Source organism: Anabrus simplex, chromosome 1, assembly GCF_040414725.1.
Source record: "Anabrus simplex isolate iqAnaSimp1 chromosome 1, ASM4041472v1, whole genome shotgun sequence".
Classification (NCBI taxonomy): Eukaryota; Metazoa; Arthropoda; class Insecta; order Orthoptera; family Tettigoniidae; genus Anabrus; species Anabrus simplex.
This window is the reverse complement of record NC_090265.1, coordinates 342,963,752-342,976,802: the sequence shown is the minus strand read 5'-3', so window position 1 is coordinate 342,976,802 and position 13,051 is coordinate 342,963,752.

The following is a 13,051-nucleotide window of genomic DNA, read 5'->3' as shown; positions in this document are numbered from 1 at the left end:
AACCAATGCTTGCTTTAAAATCCTTTCTGTCAATGTTGAGCATGGCAGCTATCTCGCGAGCTTTGTTCTGAATCATTTCGTAAGAGACAACACAATCATCATTCCGAAGGTCATTGGCATAAGAAATTACACCATTATCAATTTCGGGATATTTCCGTTTTAGGCCCACGGAAAGATCTGGAGCTTGCCTTTGCAGTCATGAGTTATCTTTTTGTCTCCGCCAATACCGTATTGAATTAGGATCAACGAAGAAATGCCTTCCTGCAGCTTTCACTCAGTTTGTATCGGCGTAAGATAACACATTTAATTTAAATTTTGCCGTGTAGTATGAATATTTCAACATTATGACGACTTGTAACAAACTGACCTAGAAACATGTCTGCAATTTCACTGTTCAAATTTACGGTATGTTGTGGCAATGGAAACATTTTTATGTCAAGTACCGCTGTGTTCATTGTTGTCCATTATCAAGTCATTTGAATGCCGCTCCAGTAAGAACAAACCAGGAGAGGGAATTATGTGCGATATTTAAAAAGACCATTTTTAATGATGAAAAATCGTAGGGGAGGGAAATATGCGAGGGGGGAGCTTATGCGATAAAATACAGTATTTATTTTCATCTTGTATTCCTTCCCTGAGACGCTGTCAATACCATTCAGCAATTTCTCCAGATCTTTAGCATAGTCATATAAAATATCATTGGCAAATCTCGAAGTTTTGATTTCCTCTCCTTGAATTTTTATACCCTTTCCAAATTCCTCTTTGATTTCCTTTATTGCCTGTTCTATGTAAACACTGAAAATAAGAGGGGACAAACTGCAGTCTTGCCTCACTCCTTTCTGGATTGCTGACTCTTTTTCAAAGCCCTCAATTCTTATCACTGCAGACATTTTTGTATAGACTGTAGATAAATCTCCTTTCTCGGTATTTGATCCTGATAAGAATCTCAAATAGCTTGGTCCAATCAACATCATCGAATGCTTTTCTAGATCTACGAACGCCATGTATGTGGGCTTGTCTTTCTTAATTCCGTCCTCTAAGATCAAAGTCAGGATTGCTTCACGGGTTCCCACATTTCTTCTGAAGCCAAATTGATCTTCCCCCAACTCAGTTTCAACTTGTCTTTCCATTCTTCTGTACATAATACGTTAAAATTTTGCAAGTGTGAGATACAAAACTAATCGTGCGGTAGTTTTCACACTTCTCAGCACCGGCTTTTTTGGGAATAGGTATAACAACATTCTGCAGAAAATCAGATGGCACTTCTCCTGTACCATATATCTTACACTCTAAACGGTAAAACCTCTCCATGCTGCTTTCTCCGAAGGCAGTAGGTAATTCTGAGGGTATGTCATCAATTCCCTGTGCCTTAGGTCTCTCAAAGCTCTGTCGAATTCTGACCTCAAAATTGGGTCTTCCATGTCATCAGCATCAACAGCCTCTTCTTGCTCCAGAACACTATCATATACTTCTTTACCTTGATACAACTGTTGGATATGTTCCTGCCATCATTCTGACTTGTCTTCTTTCCCTAGAACTGGTTTTTCAACTGAGCTTTTAATATTCATACACCTACTTACCCTTTCTCCAAAGGTTTCCTTGATTTTCCTGTATGCAGCATCTACCTTTCCTAGGGTCATACAACCTTCAACAACCTTACACTTCTCTTTCAGGCATTCTTCCATAACTGTCCTGCACTTTCTATCTACTTCCTTATTTATTCGCCTGTATTGTTTTCTGCCCTCATTTTTTGCATTCTTGTACTTTTGTCATTCGTCAATCAGGTCTAGTATCTCTTGATTTATCCACTGTTTCTTAGGTGATTCTTCCTTTCTTCCTAACTTTTCTTCAGCAGCCTTACTGATCTCATTCTCCACGACTGTCCATTCTTCCTCTACTGTGTTTCCTTCAGCTTTTTCATTCAGTCCCTGTGTTACATGTTCCTTGAAACAATCCCTCACACTATTTTTTTTCAACTTGTCTAGATACCATCTCCTTGCATTCCTTCCTTTCTTCACTTTCTTGAACTTCAGATGGCATTTCATGACCAACAGGTTGTGGTCGGAGCCACGTTTGCTCCTGGGAAAGTCTTGCAATCCAACATCTGGTTTCTGAATCTCTGCCAAATCCCACTATACTTCAGCATTTCAGGTCTAATTTCATCTATGCCTGCTGGTTTATGACAAAGTTTATTTACCACCCGTTCCACTTCCTCAAGAGTAATTTCACCAACATAATTTTCCTACTCCCCACAAGCTTGGATGTTCGCGACACCACCAGGAAGATTTCCTTTTACGTTGAGAAGATTTTCAAAATATTCCCTCCACCTGTCCAGTGATTCCCTCGGATCTATGAGTTCACCGAAACACTGTTCATTTCCTTTTTCCATCCTTTCCTAAGATTCTTTATTACTGTCCAGAAAGGTTTCCCTGCTGCTTGACCTAGCCTTTCCAGGTTATTACCAAAATCTTCCACAACTTTTTGGATTCAACAACTATTTGTTTCGCTCCGTTTCCTTCATCTACGTACAATCCCGTCTGAATCGGCCCTTGTTTGGAGCCATTTCTGATAACCTTCTTTTTTCGTTTACAAGCTGCTCTCATTTCATCATTCCACCAAGATGGTAGCTTTTTCCCATCTCTACACACAGTTGTACCTAGGCATTCCCTTGCTGTTACTACTACAGCATCCCTGTATGCCACCCATTCTCTTTCTATATCCTGAACCTGCTTACTGTCAACTGTTTGGAACTTCTCACTAATCATATCCATGTACTTCTGTCTGATTTCTTTGTCCTGGAGATTTTCTACCCTTATTCATTTGTAGACAGATTTCATTTTTTCTATCCTAGGCCTAGAGATACTTAGGTCACTACAGATCAGATAGTGGTCTGTATCATCGAAAAATCCTTGAAAAACACACACATTCCTGACAGACTTCCTGAATTCAAAGTCGGTTAAGATATAGTCTATTATGGATCTCATACCCCTTGCCTCCCATGTGTAGCCTTATGTTTGAAGAATGTATTTGTAACTGCTAAACCCATACTAGCTCAGAAGTCCAGCAAACACTTCCCAATGCCACTACCTTCCACATCTTCCCCCATATTTACCAATTACCCTTTCGTATCCTTCAGTTCTATTTCCAATACTTGCATTGAAATCGCCCATTAGCAATATTCTATCCTTGCTGTTAACCCTGACTATGATGTCATTTAATGCTTCATAAAACTAGTCAACTTCATCCTCATCTGCACCCTCACATGGTGAATACACGGAGACAATTCTCGTCCCAATTCCTCCAACTGCCAAATCTACCCACATCATTAGCTAATTTACGTGCCTAACAGAAACTATTTTGCGTGCAATAGTAAACCTGATAAAGAGCCCTACCCCACACTCTGCCCTACCCTTTTTAACACCCGTCAAGTACACATTATAATATCCTATCTCTTCTTCGTTATCTCCCCTAATCCGAATTTCACTTAGTCCTACCGCATCCAGACGCATCCTCTTTGCTGACTCAGCCAGTTCTACTTTCTTTCTTCCATAAGCCCCATTAATATTGATAGCTCCCTATCGAATTCCATTTATTTTGCCAAGTTGTTTCCAAGGAGTCCCTCACTTGTCAAACGGGAGTGGGACGCCGTTACTCCCATAGGTCCAAGGCTTGCTAAAATGTTCTCAGCTCGGTAAATTCATGAAGCAGGATGCTACCCTACTTACACATTGTCCAAGTGAGGATCTCTCTTCTAACGGGTTAGGGACCATGGTGGATTGTATAGTCCTAGCCACATGAGCACAAGGAGGGCCACGATTCAGAATATGTCCGAGATGCCCACTCCCATTCCATAGCAACTGGTATCCCAGCTCTCAGGACCACTTACTAAGCCACTCAACCGTTGCCCATGGTTCACAAACTAGGACGTGACTACAGTAACCCATGGTAAAAATACACTATAAATGTAAAAAATTAGGTCAAATTTTGAAATCAATTATTTTCAAAAAATAATTAAAATGTGTACACTTTTAAATGAAAATGAAACTCTAGTGCAGTTATAGTCACATTTACATGTAATCTATTCACCTGTGTGCTATGGGGGAAAAAAAAAACACAGGGATTTACCTAAAAAATGTAAGCAGGAGAACACTTTTCCTAAACCTGTGCATTTTCAATAAAATATACTTTGCATTCTTAGCACAACCACTAAATTAGGCTACAGCCTGACAACAAAAGGGTTAAGAGAAATTTAATTGCATATGAGAGTGCAATGAAAATAATCTTGCAAGTGATTTGAAATTAAAGTACTGTATACTGGCTTTGCAGACTATTTTGACAGTATGTGCACTGGATATGATAACCTATAGAAATCTGTGAGTACCGGGCGAGTTGGCCGTGCGCGTAGAGGCGCGCGGCTGTGAACTTGCATCCGGGAGATAGTAGGTTCGAATCCCACTATCGGCAGCCCTGAAAATGGTTTTCCGTGGTTTCCCATTTTCACACCAGGCAAATGCTGGGGCTGTACCTTAATTAAGGCCACGGCCGCTTCCTTCCAACTCCTAGGCCTTTCCTATCCCATGGTCGCCATAAGACCTACCTGTGTCGGTGCGACGTAAAGCCCCTAGCAAAAAAAAATCTGTGAGTACCATCTGAACACCCTATTTCCTACTCGATACTGTGCGAACTTGCAATGTAATGTCTCCGGTATACGTAATATCGTTTCTTGGGGTGGGTCCCTGGTAAGCATAATGGAAGGATCACTCCTCACGGCTGCTTCACGTATCATGTCATATCATTCGTACACATTTCCTCATTCCTAAACATACACCTACGTTCGTAAATTACTCCATGATGATCGGACGCTCCACTGGTATCTACGCGATCTCTCATATTTTGTTGCCTTCTTTTAATTTCCAGCATTTTAAAGGTTCATTGTGATTTCTATGGTGAATTTATATCGGCATGCATTATATGATGTGCAGTGGTCATTTTCTGCTGTAACCCATGCTGTGCTTAGTTTGTGTTTTTATGCAAATTTAATGTCAAATGTTAGCTCGTGATGTCATAGCTTCATCATGGCTGACATTCAACAAGTTGAAGGGAAATAGTGACTGAACTATGACGTCATAACCATGGCCATCCTGTCAAAATAGTCGTAGCACTTTGGAAATATTTTCAATTAATAATCTCTTACAAATTCCAAAAAAATCACAACTGTTCCATTAGCTCCTTTCGGCATGGTAGATTTCGCCCTTTAAGTTTTAACCCTAGAAGTGCCGAGTGTTTTTCCCTAAATGCCAGGCCATTTTCGCATGTATTGCACATTTATGTTTTTAACAAATTTAAGCACGTTTAGATGCAGAAACGTTAGTCACGCAGAACACCATATCACTCAAAAAGCTTTATTCAAGATGCTTATATAAGTATTAGATCATTTACTTATCTGATGCGTATCAGGCGATCATAAATTTGGAAAACTAAAAATAAATTTTTTTTCATAATTTCAAGTTCGCCATTAGTAATAAATAACATTCATTTTAAAAAATCACTCGCCAACCGCCGAGCACTACTGGGAGTCATTCTCGGAGAGATTTCTTTCCCTGCCAGACTCCATAGGCCTCCAGAAATGCTGCAGTTTATGAAAACAGTCACGGTGCACCCCATATTTATTGGAATAGCAATTTACTTTTTAATTTCGTAGACAGTTACATCAAATCAGGTTTGCATACGAGAAGAGGCTTTCATTTCCCCAGAATGTCTGTTAGTTTTAGTTGTTTTTTGCCGCATAATCATTACTTTCTTTCACCAAAAGCTTCCAAATCAAATCCATAAAGAAGTGGAAATACATAATAGGTGTACTGTTTCGGGGCGGACAGATCCAAATGCCAAGATCCCTTACGTGGAACTTCTCGGAAACATCGAACTCCGGTTCGGCTTGATAAACCCTGCATCACTTTGGAAAGAGTATCATCCAATGAAACGTGGGAAGGCCTGCTCTCTTCATCGGAATCACTTTCATTTCAGATTCTGGAATATATTCTTCTCCGCTCTCGGAAGAATCATCTGCTAAAGAAAATATATCGTTGGAAGAGGAAGCATCCCAATCGTCTTCAAGAACATTGTGAATGTCACTTGAATCACGTAGCTCATCATCCATGATGAAAGTTTACACGTCAAAAGAAACAATTTAAGAATAAACTCAATCTGTTGAAACTAGCGAAAGATATTCACAGAAACAGCGAGCGAACGCGAAGTTACATAGCAACTGAGACGACAGGGGGATGAGGAAAGAGTAGCTGAATTTATACCTACCCTGACCTTGACTGAGTCATTTCCGGCTATTGATGAATGTGCGATGGAAAACTTGAAGCATCCTCTTCAGTGTCTTACTTATTAAAATAGCGTAAGTGAACGCTAAACGGTGTTATGACTGGTTAAGCGAATGCATGTACTATGCGTCACGCGTGCGACGTTGGCATTCTAGGGACATTATATTGAGTCACAAGCGCGACGTTTGGAAGTTCTAGGGTTAAAAATTCTGAAATCCGAAAGGGCGATGGTCGGCTTGTGTACTGGACCCCATTATCACTCGAAACAACTACGGAACTTTACAATAAGAAATTTGCACCGTCTCTAAGCATACTATTCTAGTGAGAGACAATTAGTACCAATTAAAAGTGATTATTGTTATATGATTGGTCTGGATTGATTCTTGCCGTGCGGACGTTAGGATAGGATCTGGACTGGTTCTTGCCGTGCAGACGGTTAGGATAGGATCTGGACAAGACCCTTGGTCTGGACAATTAGAAGCCGCGAAGCAGCCCTAGGCCTCTAGTTTCATGTGGAAACATGATTGGTCTGGACTGGTTCTTGCCGTGTGGACATTATTAGGATAGGATCTGGACAAGACCATTGGTCTGGACTGGGTGTTTTTTGTGGTTTTATTTAGCTGGGGTTGGTAACGCAATGTATATCAGCTTTGATGGCAATGACGCCACATTCTGTTCACGTTGACCCATTCGCCGAATGCGGTAAAAATATAGACACGGGTACTCAATGATTATTACATAGAATGTTACTTGAAATGCTTCCAAGTTTACCTTATAATGATCAAGGAAGAGAGATGTGTTCAATACACTTACCAGGGACCAACCCGCCCGCCCCTAAAAGTACATTTACTTTTATAGCCAGAAATACTGTTTCGGACACCATATTCCATTGCTTATAACGGTGATTGGTTCACGTAACGAAAAGGATGACGTCACTGACACCTAGGATGAGGCAGAGAATTTGTTACCAACTATTGCCACACTCCCTTCAAGAGGCTCTTTTCTATCGCCGCGGGGCATACTACCCGCACGGCAAGGAAAAAAGTATAGCCATATCAAACCAACAGTTGACAGCATTGTCGTTCCTCTCGGCACTCCCTCTCAGTGCTACTAGTGCGACAGTGAACTGGCATGCGCCACCTAGCGGTCGCTCGTGTTACTAAACCGTGAGGACCTTCTCTATAGCTTCGCCTAAAATGATAATTAAAAAACCGATTATCATGAAATGGCAACAACTAAGGCGAAGCTACAGAGAAGAGCACTCACGGTTTAGTAACATGAGCGACCGCTAGGTGGCGCACGCCAGTTCACTGTCGCACTAGCAGCGCTGAGAGGGAGCGCCGAGAGGAACGACAATGCTGCCAACTGTTGCATTTTAGAACCTCTGAATGACTTTTTTTTCTTGCCGTGCAGACAGTATGTGCCGCGGCCATAGTTAAGAGCCTCTCGAAGGGAGTGTGGCTCCCGAAGGGAGCCACTGTTCTCATGACAGAGATTGGCCTCGAGGTGCAAAAATACCTTAAAATAATTATCTTTTCGAGGTGCAAAAATACCTTAAAGCTAATGCAATGGTTGGTAACAAATTCTCGGCCTCATCCTAGGTGTCAGTGACATCATCCTCTAACTTACGTGAACCAATCACCGTTATAAGCAATGGAGTATGGCGTCTAAAACAGTATTTCTTCTTATAAAAGTAAATATACTTCTAGGGGCGGGCAGGTTGGTCTCTGGCAAGCGTATTGAACACATCTCTCTTCCTCGATCATTATAAGGTAAAATTGGAAGCATTTCAAGTAACATTCTATGTAATAATCGTTGAGTTCCCCTCTCTGTATTTTTACCACAACTAATCCTGAGCTGCCAGCCAAATTATGAAAGCCTGAAAAATAATAATTTACCAACATCTCTGACACCTGTACTTTACAAAATTTCCTATGGCCTATATAAGCAATAAAGCATAAATCTCTATGTACAGAGAATTAAAATTTTAAAATCTTCAACTCAAAATGAACTGTAATAAACATCTTAATGTTCCAGGAGCTAAAAATTGTTATATCCCGGCATCTGAATGGGCTTGTTTAATACATGGTTTTAAAAGGCCTACCTGCTAGAAAATATTTTTTCATCAGCCAGATATCATGCCTCGTCGTCTGGAATTCGTACAGGAAAATGAAGTAAAATGATGCATAAGAAAATACACTCACCTGCTACACTATCAGATGTAGACAATCGCCAAGACTGATCAATCTGCGACAAATATTCGCCAATTAGCTGAATGGAACATTTCCAACAATTCTGGAAAACAATATTCCAGCATTATTAAGAATTCAAATACAAAAAGAAAACAATAAACACCAATAAACTATATTTTAAAATGTGTATAAAGAAGGCCGACAAATCTCGGGTTACACATTCATTGAAGCCAGATACTAAATGCTAAAAGCCGCACATGAAAACATTCCTGATGTGCCAAATACAAAAGGTGACAATGAAAAACTATTCGTAAACAAATTACCGAAAGCCTACAAAACGATAAGGCCAACCATACCAAAGAGAACGGACGGCTGTATTGGCAGCTCAGAAAACTGGTGAAACCGTGAAACAAAATGAAACCACCTTATATACACGGTTGTATATCATCCTTTGTTCTTTAAATGTAATTCGATTTTGATTCAAGTTCGATTGATGTAAAACTGCTTACGAAGAAGCAGTATTTAACGCTTAAGTGTTTCTAATTTCAGATCATAGTTAAACGTCGAAGAAAGCTACGCGAAGCTTGACACTAAACATGGCCAACAAAAACAGGAATTAGAAGGATGTTCAAATTAACAATGTACAACTGCTGTACAGCTCAACAGCAAAATAAAATCGAAATTTCATACTGGTACAATAAAAAACATCAAAACACGACAAGTTAATTCAGGAAAAAAGAAACAATTTTCTAACACAAGTAATGCATTTGATCTCTGCCAACCGGCTTTTAATGAGATTATTGATGGCTATTCCCATCTTACCAGTAAAGTTTTAATATTTTTGTACTGCTGCACAGTTCCAACATTTCAAAGATTAGTTCGTGCAGATCAATTATTGCACAGACATTCGGAAAAAAAAATCCCCACATCAATATGTCGAACAAAACTCGTAGAATGAATAGAATGTTAACCGGTATCCAGAGTCCAGATACGAACTGCACAACTTCAGTTTTTATGAATTTCCAGACATCATGTATACCAACGTACAAAGAATTAGGTTGAAAATGATTCTCGTATTAATCTGTCTTATAACGATAAGATGTATAAAACACTTCATGGCCAATGTCTCTTTGATATACTATCTTAATTGAAACTGATAACTTGGGTTAAATTCTTTCTGTTAAAAAAAGTAGGGAACCCCTGTCGATATCCATAAAGGAAATGTAAGAACTAGAAGTTGGCTACGCTAGACCTTGGTTATTTCTCGCGTGAACAATAGACAGGTAGGCGGATATTCTACAGAATTTTATTACCGAGGGTAGGGTACCCGGTGGGCCTAGAGAACTTGGAATGGTAAATACTACAGCAGTAATGTCGTACGCTTAAGACCTTTTTGGATATAGTCTTCTCCGAATCTTATTGAAAGTGTCGCTGTTATAACCCCATAGTTAGAGCCATGCGCGGATATATAAAATAATATCCGCACCGCATCCGCAAATGGATATCCGCGGATATTATAAATATTTAGCAAAAGTATATTACACCCAAGATATTGAAACGGATAGATCTGTTAACATAATACGATAGGCCTGACACCTGGCACCAGAACCCGTACAGTCACAGGTTTATGAGGGATTTTCTATTGCGACCACTACGGACGCACCGGTATTGACCTGTTTCTTCCTTCCACTAATTGCGTGCAGAAGCCAGTTACGCTTGGGTCAGATTTAGCCTACGGCTTTATGGTTTCAAGGCTCTATACAGAATGTACCAAAACTCGACGGCAAAAATTTAGGAATGGATTCCTCACATAGAGAGAAGGAAAAAAAAAAAAAGTTATGAGAACATGGGTCCGAAAACTTATACTTACAGATTTATTCAAACTTTTGTACATTTACACCGTACGCCTGTAACGGCAGCTGAAACACTTTAAGCATGTATCAGAGGAAATGTTCAAAGTGACGACCTTCAGCTGGAATACAAGCTTCCGTTCGTCGTCGCATGGAGTTACGCACGCGATCAAAAATGCCTGGTAGTAGTGCGTACTGCCTGACAGGCTGTCACAATGCGCTCACGTAAAGTTGCTTCATCAGGAACAGGAGTTGCATACACTAGAGAATTAACGTGTCCCCACAGGTAAAAGTCCACGGGGTTCAACTCAAGAGAGCGTGGTGGCCAAGCAATCGGTCCTCCTCCACCCATCCAGCGCTCAGGAAAATGGGTATTATGGTACCTGCGGGCTGGGAGACTGAAATGTGCGGGAGCACCATCATGCATGATAAACATTTGTCAATGGGATGCAAGTGGCATTTCTTCCAAGTAATCAGGCAATGCAGTACACAAGAAATTCGTGTAGTTCTGTCCAATAAGCCTATTCAGAAGAACATAGGGTCCCAACAAGGTATCACCAACAATACCTGCCCAGATGTTAATGACAAGATTGGATGATTTCATGAGGATTTGTTTCATTCCACAGGTGTTGAGTATGGAAATTCTGTATTCCGTATCTTGTGAATGTTTCTTCATCTGTGAACAAAACAGAAGCTGCGAAGTTAGGTGTCGTGCTGCGTAGTTGTAGGAACCACTGGCAAAATGTTACTCTTGCAGGATAATCCGCAGGAGACAAGGCTCGTACACGCTGCAGATGATACGAATACAACAGGTTTTCTCGTAGCAGTCTCCAGATCGTCATGTGCAGCCTATTCCTCTGCAAGCCTAACTTCCTAGTGCTGATTCCAGGACTTTCATCCACAGCGTTGAGTACAGCTTCCTCCTCTTCAACGGTTGTACTGCTTGACCGTCCCCCGGTTCCTGGAGGACATTCAAAACTCCCGTGTTCATAGATGCGGTGATGGATTCCTTCAAATGTCTTTCTGTCTGGCAGTCTGCGCCTTGGGTATCGTTCCTGATACAAGCGATGTGCCTTCAATGCATTACCATCCGCCAAATCATACATCTAATGCAAGCTCGTAAGCTCTGCATTCGTGTACATGAGCACTGCGGCCTGCAAATTACAATTACTGTTAACCACAAAAACAGACACCATGCACCAAATTGCATATGGCTACAGCTACTTAACTTCACTTACTTATGTAAGCAGACTGCAAACCACAATCACTAACCACAGATACCAGATGTCTTAAACAGACTGGAAATCACAGACCCCCCTAGGTTCTGTATGGTCCACCTGTCACGTGGACAGGTGGTGTGTGATGTACCGATACCGGTGCTCCCATTGGAGCTCCTCTGTTGGTCGTTAGTGTTTTTAAACTGTAGTGTGATTTATCGCTTGAATGATGAGATTTTAAATTTATATTTCCAGTATAGGTGATTTTTTTCTGTAATTGTAACTAGGACAGTATTGTGTTGGTCACCCATCCAGTGAATGACCACTCCCAATGTTGCTTAACTCTGTATTTGTTTGCTCTGTCTGTATGCGTGCATTGTGTTCTATTATGTGTGAGCCTAGGAAGACTGATGTGCATTGAAATGTCGTATGGCTTTTAATGCCGGGATATCCCAGGACGGGTTCAGCTCACCAGATGCAGGTCTTTCTATTTGACTTCCGTAGGCGACCTGCGCGTCGTTGATGAGGTTGAAATGATGTTGAAGACAATACATACACCCAGCCCCCATGCCACTGGAATTAACCAATTAGGGTTAAAATCTCCGACCCGGCCGGGAATCGAACCCGGGACCCTCTGAACCAAAGGCCAGTACGCTGACCGTTCAGCCAATGAGTCGGACTGTGCATTCACTGAACATGACTGACTCAGCAGTTACATGTATCAGTAAGTGGTAGTACTGGATGGTACCCATCCAAGTGCTAGCCATGCCCAATTTTGCTGGTCTGTGAACAGTGAGGCTGTTACCAATATCGTTTGCAGTGACGACCACTTTTGTTAAACATGAGTTTATGTTGACGTGGGTACGCAGATGTTAATTTTTTATTAGCATCGTTTATATGCACCGCCTCCTCTCTCCAGGAACCAGTGCTTCAACTTTTGATGTTAAGAAGGCCGTTTATTGTTGAGGATCAGTAGTTAAGGAAGTGAGAGCTGGGCATGGTAGGTCTTACTTTCTTGGCGGGGGAGGGGAGGGGGTTGTCTGGTTAGGTTCGCCAGGGTCTCAGCTACTCGATCCACCGAGGGGGCCCTGAGTAGGACTGAATTTGGTGTTGGAGTATGCTGAGGATGAGCAGTAGGAGGTTTATTGTTTGGTGAGTTGGCCCTGAGGGGAGGGGGTGGTGAGAAGAGGCGAGGGTGGGTTTGGCTGTGTATGTGTTCCAGTTGGTTTTGGATAGGTGTTTTTGCGAAGATTTTGTTTGATTATTGCCACTTGAAATACAGGCAGCCAGGGAACAATGCTGCGTGATTGCCATGGCAATTCGCGCAGGTCGCCTGGTCACGTGGCACCTTGCATTCAGGGTGGTGGTGAGGTCCACCACACCCATTGCATCAGGTCTTATTTTTGCACCTGGCAGCATGTTGATTTACTTTGAGACAATTATAGCAGAGAATGGTTAATGAG